The following is a 15,556-nucleotide window of genomic DNA, read 5'->3' on the forward strand; positions in this document are numbered from 1 at the left end:
GTTTGATAGTTTACAGCAAGACGAGTCTTCTTCTCCTTCAAGGTGCAAAGGGACTGTCGGTCTGTAAAAACACGAGTGGACACACAGCTCCCATCTCTGTTCAATATTACAAAGACGGGTGTTAAGACAAACATGTGATTTCTGAGGAACACATCCTGTGTGAAACCATACAAGAAACTGTGCACCCACATGTTCATGCACACACACAAACACACAAACACAGGCTTACAGATAAGCCTGTGTTTGTGTGTGTGCACCCACATGTGCATGCACACACACAAACACAGATAAGCCTGCATATACATGCATACAAATATAGGCACTTATATATCCTATAAACATGCATGCCTGCATGCCAACATGCTTATACAGTAGATGTGCAAGCAAAACATACAGTCTCACCTTAAAAACAACCACGCCTACACACACACACACACACACACACACACACACACACACACAGTGGGTGAGGGGGATTACAGACCACAGTCAACAGCATTTAGGTGAAAGAAAATCAACAATCTCACACCTCTCGGAGAAATTTAGGTCAAATAATGTAACACAATAAAAAGTATGAAAGGTTATGAAAGGGGATGTAGCAAAATGGTGTGTGTGTGTGTGTGTGTGTGTGTGTGTGTCTTTCTACATAAATTTGTTTGTTCATGTTCAGTGAACCAGTTTAGAAGTTATACGCTTCTTTTTGTTGACTGCCAACTTCCAGCTGTCTTCTGGTTCATGTGCAATTTTGCAACAGGTCACTCCTATTAACATGTGTATTATAATGACAAGCTATCTGTGACATCACTCACAGGTTTCTGAAGGGCTGTTTGAAGCTCAGAATATGAGGCTTTGGTTGTTGGTTAGTCCCACCTCTCCCACCTCCTGGCTAATCTAAAAATTGACAGAGACATGGATCATCAGTGGACTTAAGCTCGGTGCTCTAGCAAGCCATCTGTAACAACACCCATCTGTCAGTCAATGCAGCCACACTATTAATTCTGCATAACTTTAAGCCTTAATATAATGTGAACAGGTGAGTTGTATATAAATTCACCCTCAGTACAGTTGTCATGAACGGGGAAATTAGCTACAGAGACCAAAACTGTTTTTTGTACCAGGCTGTAAACATGTTTATTTCTGCTGTGAAGTTGGACATTTGAACATGGGGACTTATGGAGACTGAGTCACTTCTGGAGCCAGCCTCAAGTGGAGAAGAAGAGGAACTGCAGTTTTTGGAACTTCTGTATTGGCTTCACTTCACAGCCAAGGAGGTTGCGGCTTGGCTTTGAAGCCAATTTGACATAGTGTCCAAACTGCTAATGACAGCAGTGGCGTCTGTCACGTTAGGCACACTGGCCCAAAAAGAAATATTCGTGAAATGACTCCTTTTACTATCCGGATTTAATTTGGTTGAATAACATTTTGAAGGTCAATTGGCTTGTTTTATTCCCAAACTTTTATGGCTTCGAGTGCCACTGAGCAGTTTTCCATAAGTATGAACAGAGCCCAGCCTCCAATACTGTAACCAGTTCATTTTATACCTCCATGGACTGGTACCAGAAGTGAGTATATTTCCATAGGTTGCATACTAAAATGCCAGCACAGCAGAATGAAACATTTTTTACAGTCTAGTACAAAGACCAGTTTTGGCCTCTAGAGTAAGGAGTTAAAGTGGGCCAGAACACTCCAGAACAATTAGGCTACCCCACCACCAGTATCTGGAATTAAGGGACAACTGTATACGAATGATTAACATGTCAAGTGTAGTAACAGGAAAGGAAAATGGAAAATGTTTTGCAAAACACAAAGACAGTCTCACCTTAAACACACAGAAAGAGGTTACAAGAACATCAGACCACAGTCAGCCACAAGCATTTAGGTGAAAAAGAATCATGTCACACCCCTCACCCACCTTTTATTTTCTCAGACAAATTCAAATCAAACTAGAGTGTGCGTGATTCTGGCCCCGTCGCCCCCATACATTATTACTGACACTGCTCAGAAAATTCAGTACTTGAAAATTCCCGCAGAAATTTTGAGAGTGACGAGTGGGCTGTTGCTGGGGGTCTGTATTCAAAAAGCACACCTCAAATAGTAATTATTAACATGTTTATTTAGACACAGGAGCAGCTAGCACGCCAGCAATTACCATTAGCATGTTACCATTAGCATGTTAACATTAGCATGTTAGCAATTAGCATAGCATGTTAGCTTTAGCATGTTAGCTGACACGTTAGCAATTAGCATTAGCATGTTAGCATTAACATGTTAGCAATTAACATTAGCATGTTAGCAATTAGCATGTTAGCTGAAGTAATAACTGCTAAAATGCCGCCGCTGGGCTTCTGCCTGCCGGCCCAAATCAGTTACTGAATACATAGTCTTTTTTGAAGGGACTCTTATTTTGAAAGCCTTTTGTCTTATCTGTGTGTCTGTCTGTGTCTGTGTCTCTCTGCCTCTCTGAGTATGTGTGAGTGTCTGAGTAATTAGTCACAGGTGCGCTCGTGCTCACTCCCTCTCCCTCTGACCACTGAGCAGACACAAAAGCTTCAAATGAAGTCGCTCGAAGAAGTGGCCGAACATGGCATAGGTGTGCCGCAAACCAAAATCCGAAATGACTGCAAGAATCCTCGTCTCGTGGACCATATCCTTGTCCATTTTCAGGCGAAAATTGTATAAACTTTGGCCTCTGGAGTGAGAGGTGCACAGGTGCTCCCTGCTCCTTCTGGAAAGTTCTCTTCTCAAAATAACATGGGAGTAGATTGGGCAGAAGGTGCGTGTTGCTGCCAAATCTTTGTGTACAGAGCCAAAACGATAAAAGTGACAGCTTCAACAGTGTCAAATTTTCCTATGTTTTGAGGGTGTAATCATGTCTGTAGTATGGCATTTGAGGCCACGATAGTTTTAAAGCGTTTTATTTTTTCTTTTATCATTCTCTGTCCTCTCCACTCTAGCGATGACGTCACTCACTCTATCTCTCGAAAATTCTCGCAATACACACCCATTCATTTTTTGCCGTCGTTTTTGGCGATTTTTGGCAAAACCGTTTGCCGAAACTTTTAGAAAAGTCATAGCAATCGATTCCCGGCCGAGCCGGTCGTTTTGATACCCGTTTTGTGTTGTTAGATCCCGAGTTGACCCCTGTACAGGTGGTACCGGTCCAGCTCTCCGTCTCACTGGTCCGATCCTCAAATCCTTTACGGTGCGGTACGGTTGAGGACTGTTTAAGCTGGTGGCGAGGAGATTCCCCTAGCTTCTAACTGTCTTCATCCGCACGTCTACCCTGCTTACTCTAGTATAGCACCTGACCGAATAGCCCCTAGGGCCAAATACTACACTAGCCGCGTACATTCACGGCAGCTCTCCTCTCATTGATCTGTGCACTTGGTGTGGTTGCTAGGATATTTTTTAGAGGCTCGGACAGTGAGCCCCAAGGGTCTGTTAATTTCTGTAGGCTAGAGTAACCTGTTAGAACCTTATTAGATGTTGAACACACTATACCTCATGATTACGCCCTGTAGGAGATGTCATAAATGTGAGGTCCACAACTTAATCTTTAACTGCAGTGGATATATTTATTGCAAAGTTTGGCAAGAGCAAGCATACAGTTTAATTCATTCAGATTTGATTATTCCTATCCTCTAAAATCACTATCCTTATATTAATAAATTTGATAACCTGATGCAAAGGCTGTTGCTGAGTTACTGAGGTTGGTCCAATTTGGAGAGAGGGAGGGAAAGGGTGAAGCGGTGATCAGTCGATCCAATCCTTTCACGACTGCCGTACTGCTGGATTTCATCAAGAGTCCCTGGCTTTGTCCAAAGACTAGAAAGTCCCTGATGTCCACAGTCTCATTGGCAGGGTGAACACGAAAAGAATTCCGGTTGGTCCAGTTGAGACCCACAGCCGGTTTGGGGTGGTTATCCTCCTTGACTCGGCTCCCTCTTGCCAGCTGTGGCTCACCGGATTCTTCTGTTGCGATGTTGGGCTGTTCGTCTCTTCCTTCTCTGTGGTTTGGAGTCTAAGTCCGTAGATTCAATGCTCCCGATGTGGTCTGTCGTCCAGCATGTCTCGAACTTGGGTGCCGGATGACGAGGATAACCACGATCTCCGTTGTGCCGTAGCTCTTATACTCCCTGCTTGTTGGATTTTCCCCTATCAGGCTGCAATGAGTCACTTGCCGGAGTCCAACCATATTAGGTGGTAGTTCATCCTTCTTGTTTATCCCTCCAGATGTTTCCTGTTTGCTTCACTTATCCTCTCCCTCTGGTCCAGTTGCTCAATATTTCCTGGGCCAACCTCTCAGCATGATCTTGTTTTGGTTACTCACTTAGTTACTAGCTGTCACAATGATTTCACAATTTTTAGTAGTCAAAATCAAAACACAGTTATAATCACTCTTTTCCCTTACTGTCACTCTCATTTTAACATTTCATTCTTACATTATTTAATACAGAATCATCATTGATCACATTTCAGTTTAGCTCATTTTTCTCTTTATGTATTACTCACACTCAGACAGCGAGTCCCCATTTGTCAGGCTCAGAAGTGGATAGTCCCAAAATGTCCGAAGGTTTATGCCATTACCGGTCATACCAGAAAGTCCCATGACTATCACATTAACTCCTTCGCTGTGTCAGCGGATCAGGGATCTCAACGTACTTGACAGTGTGTTTGCGATAAAAACTCTGGGCAGACTCAATAATAGGAAGAAGAAGCGTGGTGGATAACATGTGTGCGCTTTCACGCACCCTCAATGATGTGACAGGATTAAAAGTAGAAGTATGAGTTATGAAAGGGGGTGTGGGGAAAAAGTCTGTGCACTGATACTTATATTATGAAAAAAGCAGCTCTAAAACAGTGGATACATTATTTTAAACAACCCCTGTGAAATGACTCATTCCCTATCATCTGATTCTGTCCAATAACATTTGTTAAGTCTAGAACAGCATGATTCAATCATTTCATGCCCATTCAAGTTAGCAGAGGGATAAACTAGCTAAACTTGCTCTTTTTCTATGGTCCCTGACATGAAAACTTTTATGGATTTTAAAACGCATGCATATACTTAGTATATGGATTATTAACATGAAGCACTGGCTGGTGGAGTTTAATCGCAAAGGTTGAAACAGCCACACAGTGTGATGAAGTGTATTGAGAAAAATGACAAATGCTGTAAAGGGAAAAAGATAATTGATTAAATATGTGCCAAGACCAAATAAATATGAGTTAATGAGTTGAAAGTAGGACATACAGTTAAATAAATGTAGTATTTATTTGTTTATCACCTGATTGGTGGTAAAGGAAAACCCTGTGTTACAACAGTGTTATTTATCAATGTATTTATTTATATTTTTATTATATTACTGTATGTCATTATCTTCTGAAATTGCATTTTGTCCAACCAACAGTGTAAAATCTCTAAAACATGAATCTATTGTTATACAAAAGCCGCACAGACTGTGAAGCAGGAAACAGATGTGGGAAGACTTTATCTGTTTGATGTCTTATTTCTGATACAGTTCATTTCAGGTTAAACAACACACCACAGTTCATCTCGGTTTATTATAAAACTCAGCCATAAACAATTTGTATACTGTCATCTGTGCACATATGCCCCTTTCCAACAGTATAGACTGAACCTGTTCTTCACTGTCATATGGAAAGGGTGAACTCAGATAATAATCATAATACTCTGACCTTTGCAGTGTTGCAGCTTACGCCACACAAACTCGTGTTAGCCAACCTAAAGTACCAGTCTATCAACTTTAGAATTGTTAATTTATCGAATCTCTTATCTTCTATTATATTATAAATTATATACTTGTGGCCTGCTGATACGCTTAGAACCTGTTAAATTATACAATTAATTTAAACAAAGTAAAAGTTGTTACTTACTGAATAACTTAATTCATATCAGATGCAAAATCGTGTCATCCTCTTGGTTTACTCGCTTGGTAAACTCAGTCCAACAGCAAAACACGTCAGGCTTGTCTTTAACAGTTGAACAACTCTACATGTTTTTAGAAGTTCCACTAACTTAGCATGAAAGCAAAAACATTTGTTTAAATTGATATATTAATTCATTGACATGCTCTTTGTCTTGACTAATTTCTTAAAATACATTGTCAACTGGCCAAAACAGATGCTGAAAACATATATGAGTTTTGTTGCACTGGAATGGAGCTCTGTGGCAGTGGACTACAGTTTATTAAGCCATCTGACCATGGGGGTGTGAAATAGAAACGCTCACCAGTAACTTCAATCAGAAGTTAAAAACACAGTTTCACTGACCTCTTCTGGTTGGAAGTTTTATGAGCATTTCACCTCTGATCACACGCGCAGTGTTTTGATTACACCCACCTACATAAAAAATAGCAGCAGGGAAGTTGTTCTTTCGAGAGTCGCTACACAATAAAAGCATTGACGACATTCACCTTCATACTGACAACATGTGCACCTTCAGGTGAGCATATGTGTTCACCTGAAGGTGCACCTAAGGGTGATAATGATTGTGTTGCATGCAATTCTGCAGCTCATCACAACTGTGAAATAGCTTGCACGACATCACATCCGGAGTGGTTGCGGGTCAGACCAGACTGGACCCAACTGCAAGAATTTGTTCTCAGAAGTGCAACAGCCTTGAACCTTCAAACAACAGCTCATCGCAGCAGTGCTTTTCTCACCAGATTTTGTGTTAAATCACTCTTTGATATGATGCATGTTTTGAATTTGGACAATAAAAAACGGTAAATAATTTTCCTGCTGGTAAAAACTTGCATAGACTGAGCTCACTACCTTCCATTCTCATTGGTCAAACAACAAAAATCACCTGTCAAACTGCTTTGCACAATGAGCGTTCTGTCAGGCTGAGAGCAATCTGAGCTGTTGGGTTGTCAAGGCACTGATATATGTCATGCAGAGTTTTTTTTATTATTATTTAAACGTTCAACAGAGAACTGAGTGGAACATGGAAAAAGGAATTCAACCTTTTTCCATCAACTCTCTTCAGGGGACGTCCCGCTTCATCTGACAGCGCCTCTAGATTTGTGTGCGCCTGCCTCCTGTGTTTGACTGTCTGCTTCATCTCTGTATGTATAATCTGCGGCTCCTCGCGCTCTGTCAGTGTATTGGAATGATGGAAAATGACGTTTTTCTTTGACAGGGTTAGGCTTTGTACTGAAACCTCAAGGTGGTTTAGGGTTTTGAATTATTTTGATATATATTTACAGTGAAAAACCCATGAGATTCTGGCAACAATGAATGCCCCCACCTACACCTAGTTCAATAATGCACACACAGAAGTGTCGTGTTAACTCTGTGGTTTTCAGCTGCAGCTTGCATCACCTCCTCTTCCTTCCTCTCTTGCTTGGTTGTTCTACTGTAGGACACCCTCAACACACTTAGATACACTTAGATGTGTACATATACATCACCTTTTATATAGATGTTTTTCTTCGTTCCTTCAGAAAAAAAAATAGGAACAGAAACGGAAGGCACGTCAGATGGGCATTACAATAATCAAGTCGTGAGATGACCACAGTCTGTATCAGGTTTTGAGTAGCATTTTGAGTTAAGTAAGGCCATCGATCATGACTCCCAAATTTCTCGCTACCCTGGTAGGGGCGAGAGATAGGGAGTCAACTGCGATGTTGATGTCATGGTGTATTGTAGGTTTGGGAACTGTACAAGAATGTCTTTATCAGTAACGAGTACTCCTCCTTTTGACATTTTCAGTTTAAATCAGTTGCTATAGTTACATCCATGCTGGTATGAGACTTCCTATGATTACTTCTAAACATCAAAAGTAATAAGAGGAAACTACCTTTTGTTTACTCATGATAAAGTCTTTTTATGTCAATATAACAGAGCTCATTGGTTTCTATATAGATCATCACTGAACCACAGCACTGCATGGAGTTCTTCAGTTCAGGGCTTCCTCTCCTTTTTGGCCCGCTGAAGACTACACCCTGATTCCCAAAAAGTTGGATTGCTGTGTAAAGTCAAAGATTTTCTATAGAAAAGATGATGCATTTCAATCTCCACCAATGATTTGTCTGAAAATGCATTTTTAGTGTCAATGTTCAGAGGATATGTGGCTTGTGAAGAATGTTCAGTCATTGGAGTCAACAGAGTCAGGAGCTGCTGGTTTCCTAAAGGAGGGTGGCAGAGACTAAAGCCATGTAACACAGAGACAAGAAATGACTCTTCAGTTAGGCGTCTGTTTTCTAAAGCATCTCTGGTAAAATGTAAAGAAGAACAGAATGCATCAAATTCAGAATATGTATTTATATATATATATTTGCTCTCCCCAATGCTCTTTTCCCTTTCACACCAACTCTCTCTGGATCAGCAGCTCTTTAGGCAGGTTGAGCTTCCTGAGCAGGAAGTACAACCTCTGCTGGGCCTTTTTGATGATGATGTTTGTGTTTGTCTCCCAGTTGAAGTTTCCACAACAGACACAATGTTGTTGGTTATGGTGATGGCCGACAGTCGCAATAGATATTTATATAAGCTCAAGAAATATAATATAATAAAATACAAAAAAGTAATTTAAATAAAGTACAAAGTGTATTGTATAGGTATAATATTAAAATAAATGAATAAATGAATGTACTACATATAGATAACAACATAAGGACATAACAGCTGCTGTTATATATCTGTAGATGTGACACAAAATATGACTTTCTGAATGATCTTGTTAAAGACAAGAGCAAGAATGATACGTTATTATCTTAAATGTTAGCAGATGTTGCATTACTCATAATAAGTCATGATGAGAATGAACATGATGTTCAGATTTGTATCAGCTTCATGCAAACGTCATGCATTTATATGTAACTTTTTTCTTTTTCATATTTTAAATGTTAGTATTGGCCCCCAGGCATCTTCACATTGTCAGATCTGGCCCTCTTTAAAAGAAGTTTGGACACCCCTGGGTTAGATTAAGAGTTCAGAAGTATGGTGGCCCAGTGCTCACTTTAAATCTTGACTGTGTGATGCAGAAACTTGAAGTTTTCAGGTTGCACACACTTTCAGGAGACTTTTAAGTACATCTGCTAAACTTATTCAATATTTGCATCTTCACTCTGGGTATGTCAGTGTCTGCTTACGTCACTGCAGCCTCAGACCACTAGAGGTCAGACTTTGGCATAAAAAGCTGAAACCATGAAACGGAGAGAGAGAGAGAGAGAGAGAGAGAGAGAGAGAGAGAGAGAGAGACAGAGAGAGACACAGAGAGAGACAGAGAGAGAGAGAGACAGAGAGAGAGAGACAGAGAGACAGAGAGAGAGAGACAGAGAGAGACAGAGAGACAGAGAGAGAGAGACACACACACACACACACACACAGATAGAGAGACACAGAGACAGAGACAGAGAGAGACAGACATAAACAGACACAGACAGAGAGAGAGAAAGACAGAGACACAGAGAGAGAGAGAGACAGACACAAACAGACACAGACAGAGAGAGAGAAAGACAGAAATACAGAGAGACAGAGGCACAGAGAGACACAGAGAGAGAGAAAGACAGAGACACAGAGAGACACACAGAGAGAGACAGAGGCACAAACAGACACAGACAGAGAGAGAGAAAGACAGAGACACACAGAGAGAGAGAGCGCTCATCTCATCACTGGCGGTTTGAGTGGATCGCATTGGTTCACGCTGATTTCTGGGTTGGGCAGGACAGGAAACCAGGCACCGGGAACGCGCAGGGCATAAATCCGCGCTCGCGCGAGTTTTTTGGGATCCGGTGTCGAGCTAAAAGATGCGTCAAGCCAGACTCGAACACACCGGAAGTGAGGCGATTTCAGCTTCACAATAAATAAATACAGTTTTCTAAATATTCGTTTTTTAGCAAAGAAAAAAAAACTGCTTTTTAAAACAAATGATTGAGTATTATTCTTTTTTTAACACAAGCCCCTCGCTTTTGTTAAAAAAAGAATAATACTCAATCATTTTGGGTTATCAACCCGTCAATATAAACCCATATTCAAATGCATACAGTAGACAAGATAAGACAACTACTACATGTGTGCATATTATAGATTGCAGCCCTGAGCAGCGCCAGGTCCTGGCCACATTTGCGCCCCCCCCCCCTCACGGCAGCCTGTGCGCCCCTGGATGCGCCGTGCGTCCCAAACAGTCTGTCCGCCGCCCCCCTCTGCCTTGTCAACACCCCGCTCCCCGCCACCCCGCTCCGCTAACTTAATGAGCGGTATCGAAAATGACCGGGGTTTTTTTCTTTTTCGGGCGATCGTGCGCCCCCCACGGAGACTGCGCCCTGGGCGGCCGCCCACATTGCCCATAGCTAGGACCGGCCCTGGCCCTGAGGCTGAATATACGATACATGTCTATGTGTATCTCAATAGATATATTATTATTGTTGTTGTTGATACTGTTATTCCATACTGTTATTAACAATAACATTACCGTCATATCATCAGTATTATTACCACTATCTTGCCACTGCACCTTATCTACCTATTTATCTTGTGTTTTTCTGAAGTGTCCTTGTCCCATTTTGTTTTTTTCTTTTTATTTGTATTTTTTTTTCTACCTCAGTATTGTATTCTATTGTATTTTTATTGTATACAAATATACCGGACTGCTATGATGACCTAATTTGACCTAAATGAATTAATAAAGTCATCTATCTATCTATCTATCTATCTATCTATCTATCTATCTATCTATCTATCTATCTATCTATCTATCTATCTATCTATCGATTCAAGGGGTCACATGACATCTAAAATGAGAAAAATAAATTTAAATTGCTGTTATTTGACGAGTTTATATGATTTCTTATCAGTGAACTGTTTTAACTGTTTTCGTGTAGCTGTCAGGAGCTTTTATTTTGAAGCTGCGGCCGGAAGTCTCTCCCTCTGCCTGCCTGTAGCTTGAGCCAGTGTTCGCGGTGCTGGATTCAGTGTGGCAGCAGGGGAAATCTGGGATATCTGGGATATCTGGGAAAAGGGGAGTCAGTAGGTGTAAACCGGGACTGAACCGGCTGAAATCCCGACGAAGCCTCGTCCGTCACAGCGCGGACAACGGGCTTTCCCAGCGGACACCTCTCCTCGGTCTTCCCGCTGCGGTCTTTTTTCTGTCGTCTCCTCCCGGAGGTCTCCCTGGATCCGCACAGTGAGTAGCCCAGCTCCCCTTCACCTAAACGCATCTCTGTGCCCCGCATTCAGCCTGCTCTGCCCACACCTCGCTATGAAAGTCTCGGTTAAAACCCGCAACACCGGAGCTTTTATTGTGCGGCGAACGGAGAGAGCGGGACCTTTAATTAACATCCGCTGGAATAAAAGCCAATTAATCCCGTTTTTTTAATCCCGGCTGCATGTGCATGCAGAGAAAGGAGACGGGTGGGGAGGGGGTACCGGAGAAAACGAGCAGCTCCACAGAAAAGAGGCTTTGCTGCACTTCAGCTGCTGAAACGCATTTCAGCGGCGACTGCACGCACGGTCCATTTCTGCCGTTATTCATCCTGCGTGCGTGTGTGTGTGTGTGTGTGTGTGTGTGTGTGTGTGTGTGTGTGTGTGTGTGTGTGTGTGTGTGTGTGTGTTTGTCGGCGCCGTATTAAACGCCGCAGGGCCTGCAGAGAGAGAGAGAGAGAGCACACACACACTCTCTCTCTCTCCCGGCCTGGATGCGCAGGTTCGCCGGGGAGCAGCAGCCGGCTGACAGCGCCTTCCCAGCCGGGATATTTGCGTTTATCTCAGCGGCAGCTCGGAGGCCAGGCGTGCGGGGCTGACACAAGCAAGGCGTGGCATTCATATAGCATTACACAGCCATGGGCGTGTTCCCCCCGCAGCTGCCGCCACACACTACTCACTTTTCGAGATGTGTGGTTAATTCAGGATCATTCATCCATCTCCATCATAAATGATTATGTTCTTTAACAAGCAGCCAGGTCAGAGTTTACCCCAGGCCTCATTCACAAGTCATTTCATATTCAGCATCATCAGACATGCAGGACTGCCATCTGTCTGTCTGTCTGTCTGTCTGTCTGTCTGTCTGTCTGTCTACAGTATACACTGTTTCACTGTCTGTCTTCTGAAAGGTAAACCTGTCTTCCTGCTGGACCCGTCTATCTCAAAATTAGGAACAACATCCAAAAAATATTGCTGAACTGCCTCATTTAGCTAAAGGTCATGAAGTGGTTATGTTTAGGTATGAGGTCGAACGTGTTTATTAAAGGTGTCAGTAATATGTGGGGCCATGCATGAAGACCTGCCAGCAAAGGGTTCTATGCATTGATAGCAGTGGTCTGGTGAAATGATGAAACACAAGCCAAGAAGTCCCGTCTAAAGATTGATTGGACAATACATTTATGTTGCCAGATGATGTCGGACTGCACTTTGGCAATAAAAGAAGAGTAGGGCCTGGATTGATTGAAGTGAATGAGTGGGTTGGTTTTATACCCAACTGTCTTTGATGGAAATGTATGGAATTTAGAGGAAGCTGGTGAGAATTTGGCTTTTTCCTTTGACAGTGACCATGTCCTCCTACCGTTTGTCCGAAGCAAACAGGGAGAGACTTCGACCTTTTGCACAATATTTCTTCTAATCATTCTGATTAGAAATTCCAAGTTAACTGTAACACGGATGCTAAATCAAGTGATCTGATAAGTTGTGTGTTTATATGCCTCAGTTATGGATGTATTGTAGAACCTGGTGCTAAGGGTTGAGCCCATGTAAACAAAACACAACCGGTTTGACATTCAGACATAGACGGTACCAGTGACACTGCATTTGATAAGATGTCACATGTGACTCAGCCTCTTCTGAGTTGAGCTGAAGGGGAATACCATGAGTTGCCATGAGTTGCAGTAAGGCTGAGCAGCGATGTTGTATCCAGTGTCTATAATACATCCATGACCCCGAAGCATTTAATAAGAATGTAACGTTTTGTGATGTGCAAACTGCTACATCCTGATGTAAAGTGTCCAATCTGATGGAATTATAACAGAAGAAGTAGTTCTGCCTTGTTCTCGTCACCTAATGTTACTGCAAACTATTTTATTGCATTGTCTAAATGTTCTCTCTGAAAGGCAGCCATGCAGTGTATATGTCAAGGGCTTTTATTGTGGAATGTAGAAAATCTGTAATGCCTTGCCAGTTGGACATTAACGTTGCCATCATGATCCAGACTCGGGACCTTTTGTGTTTATTTTATAACCCTCATAATTACAGTCCAAGCTCATAACCCTTGCTTACATTACCCCCACATGGAGTGAGCATGCACAGAAGAATGAGAAACGATTGGATGAAGTGTTTGTGTGGTAATTAAGTGGTAATTATTGCTTTAACCTGATCCTCCCAATCAGGCCGGTCTTTTCTGATTGAGGTGCTATTATTAGTGGAATATATTTATATATATATATATATATATATATGTGGTCCACTTGAATGCAGCTACACTGGCCTTTGGGTCTAGAAAATAAGGTGGATGATTAAATGCTCAGACTGCCATATTTCTTTATCATACCTTGATATTGTGAGTGCTCATGAAATAATCACACTGATTTCCTATACAGTGAATTGCATGGTGATTTTAAGTGTGTTTCTTTAAAACAAAAAGGGTTCACAGTCCCAAGTGCCGTTTTGACATTCTGTCTTGGTGCTGTAATCTTGTAACCAGGTCCATCAGTGCTGCAGTGTAATCATCCGGACAGGCTTGAGACGTCCCACCCCACTTGTGTGCTGCAAAGTGGAGCAGAATTCAGTGTCTACCAGTAGTGTTGAGGGTTAACTGGAGTATAAAAATCCCTGCTGCCCTACTTCAGCTAAAGGCTGCTCCGACTGTATCCGGACCAGCCAGTCATCTGAGACCTGCTGGGTCCTGGTTTCCTGATTCAGTATCCTTCACTGGCTAGTGCTCATCCCCATGGTGTTTCTGCTCTGTACTTTCCAACAGTCCGTCTGATACAATCAAGCAGCGAGACATCATCTTTTGGATGTTCTCTTGGTTGTGTTTGAGTTGTTGTAGGCGGTGTTCATGTCTTTTCATTGATTCCATTTGAGCAATAGGGAGGTGAATCATCAGGAGATCCTGATACAGTTTGAAAGGTTGGGGTTAGATGGTTAGGGTTAGAGTTGAAGATGTTGATTAATAGGGTTGTAGTCAACCAAAGAAAATCTTGGTTGACTGAAATTCTACGTACTCTTCAATCAATCAGTTGGTTCATGGGGGCAGTTTGACCTCTTTATTGTTGCCTTCAAATGAGACTGAACATTAACACAGTTCCTCTTGACTGTCCCTCAATATTACAGCATTAACTAGTCCAACATTGCCCCAAACTGGGGGAGTACCCACAGACAAGTCTACGAAATAAGCACTGAAAGCATAAAATAACATGAAACACCAAACTTTCAAGTCTTAAGTCTGGTCATGGACAGTCAGTATCAACCTAACTGTAAATGCACAGTAAGTCAGGACTAGCAGTCTCCATTAGGTTGGGTCAATTCCAAACATTCCAAACCACACTTGATGAGCAAAATATATTTAAATGTTATATCTAGAATTCACCCCTGAACTGGAGTGTCTTTTTTTCTTTTCTTTTGAAGATAACACCAGACATTGTCCAACCACCGAAAACACATCAACCAACCAACCAACCAATCAGAAGGTGTCAACCCTATATTTGGTTACATTTAGCTCAAGTACACCTTAAAGATAGCAATGTTAAGGTGTCCGCTTTGCTCCAAAGCTCGATATGGTGGCGTCTGGACAGATTCCTTCATAATTTGCTGTTGGTGTTTGCAGTGCCCTCAGGGCGATGCCGTACTGATCTTTTCTCTAACACCAGAACAACTGATTTGTGTTTGATTAGCGGTGGATATTTATTGGCTGTGGCCCAAGTTCCATACTATATACTAAATGTATATGTGCTGTGTACTACTATGTCTTTTTCGAGTACAGTGTAAAGAAGATCAGTGTTCTTTTGTTTTGCACAAACAGGAAATGACTCGAGTCATCAAGTCAAGTGTGACTTTGGAATGTCATTGACGGTTAAACGTCTCAAACAAACAAAATGTTTTGGACTTTTTTGCAGTCGTTCCTTCATTTCCTCTTTGCACATCAACTGCACACTCAAAAATCAAGATATTTATAAGGAGTAAATATGTTGTGTGGAATCTTTGGAAATGGAAAAATTGATCTTGAATGTTGTTGCTCTCCATCACCTTTTGCATCCACCTTTACACTGGAGATGTAGCTCTCCTACAGGATCACGTACAGAGCAAGATGTCCACTCTGCATCAAAGATATTAGCGATGCATTACAGTCCCAGTTGAAGTAATTCGAATAAAATGTTTGGATGAAGCTCGGGGACACATGACTGCTGTGGGATATGCACATCTGCATTTCCAGTCTTGTGTGCTTCCTCTGGCAGCTCTGCACACATCTTGTAAACATCAGACTCAATGCACTGATTACATCTGTATCAGCTGCTCTGGTGCAGCCTGTCAGAGTATTCTCACTAGTGGGCTCCAAAGGTCAACCCGGGTCACCATCTGATGTTGTTTTCCCGTTTTTCTGTTC

General features: G+C 42.0%; 1 protein-coding gene across 2 annotated transcripts in view; it reads left to right on the top strand.

Moving 5' to 3' along the window:
* Window positions 1-10,902: 10,902 nt before the first annotated feature.
* The window catches only part of raph1a (Ras association (RalGDS/AF-6) and pleckstrin homology domains 1a), a 69,104-nt gene continuing 64,450 nt past the window's right edge, over window positions 10,903-15,556 (top strand). Inside the window, exon 1 of one of the 2 annotated variants that reach the window (XM_027290979.1) lies at window positions 10,903-11,149. The gene's annotated coding sequence lies outside the window, so the exon portion shown is untranslated. The remainder of the gene's footprint in view (window positions 11,150-15,556) is intronic. The other variant, XM_027290980.1, reaches the window with a different exon arrangement.

Source organism: Larimichthys crocea, chromosome XVIII (assembly GCF_000972845.2).
Source record: "Larimichthys crocea isolate SSNF chromosome XVIII, L_crocea_2.0, whole genome shotgun sequence".
Taxonomy (NCBI): domain Eukaryota; kingdom Metazoa; phylum Chordata; class Actinopteri; family Sciaenidae; genus Larimichthys; species Larimichthys crocea.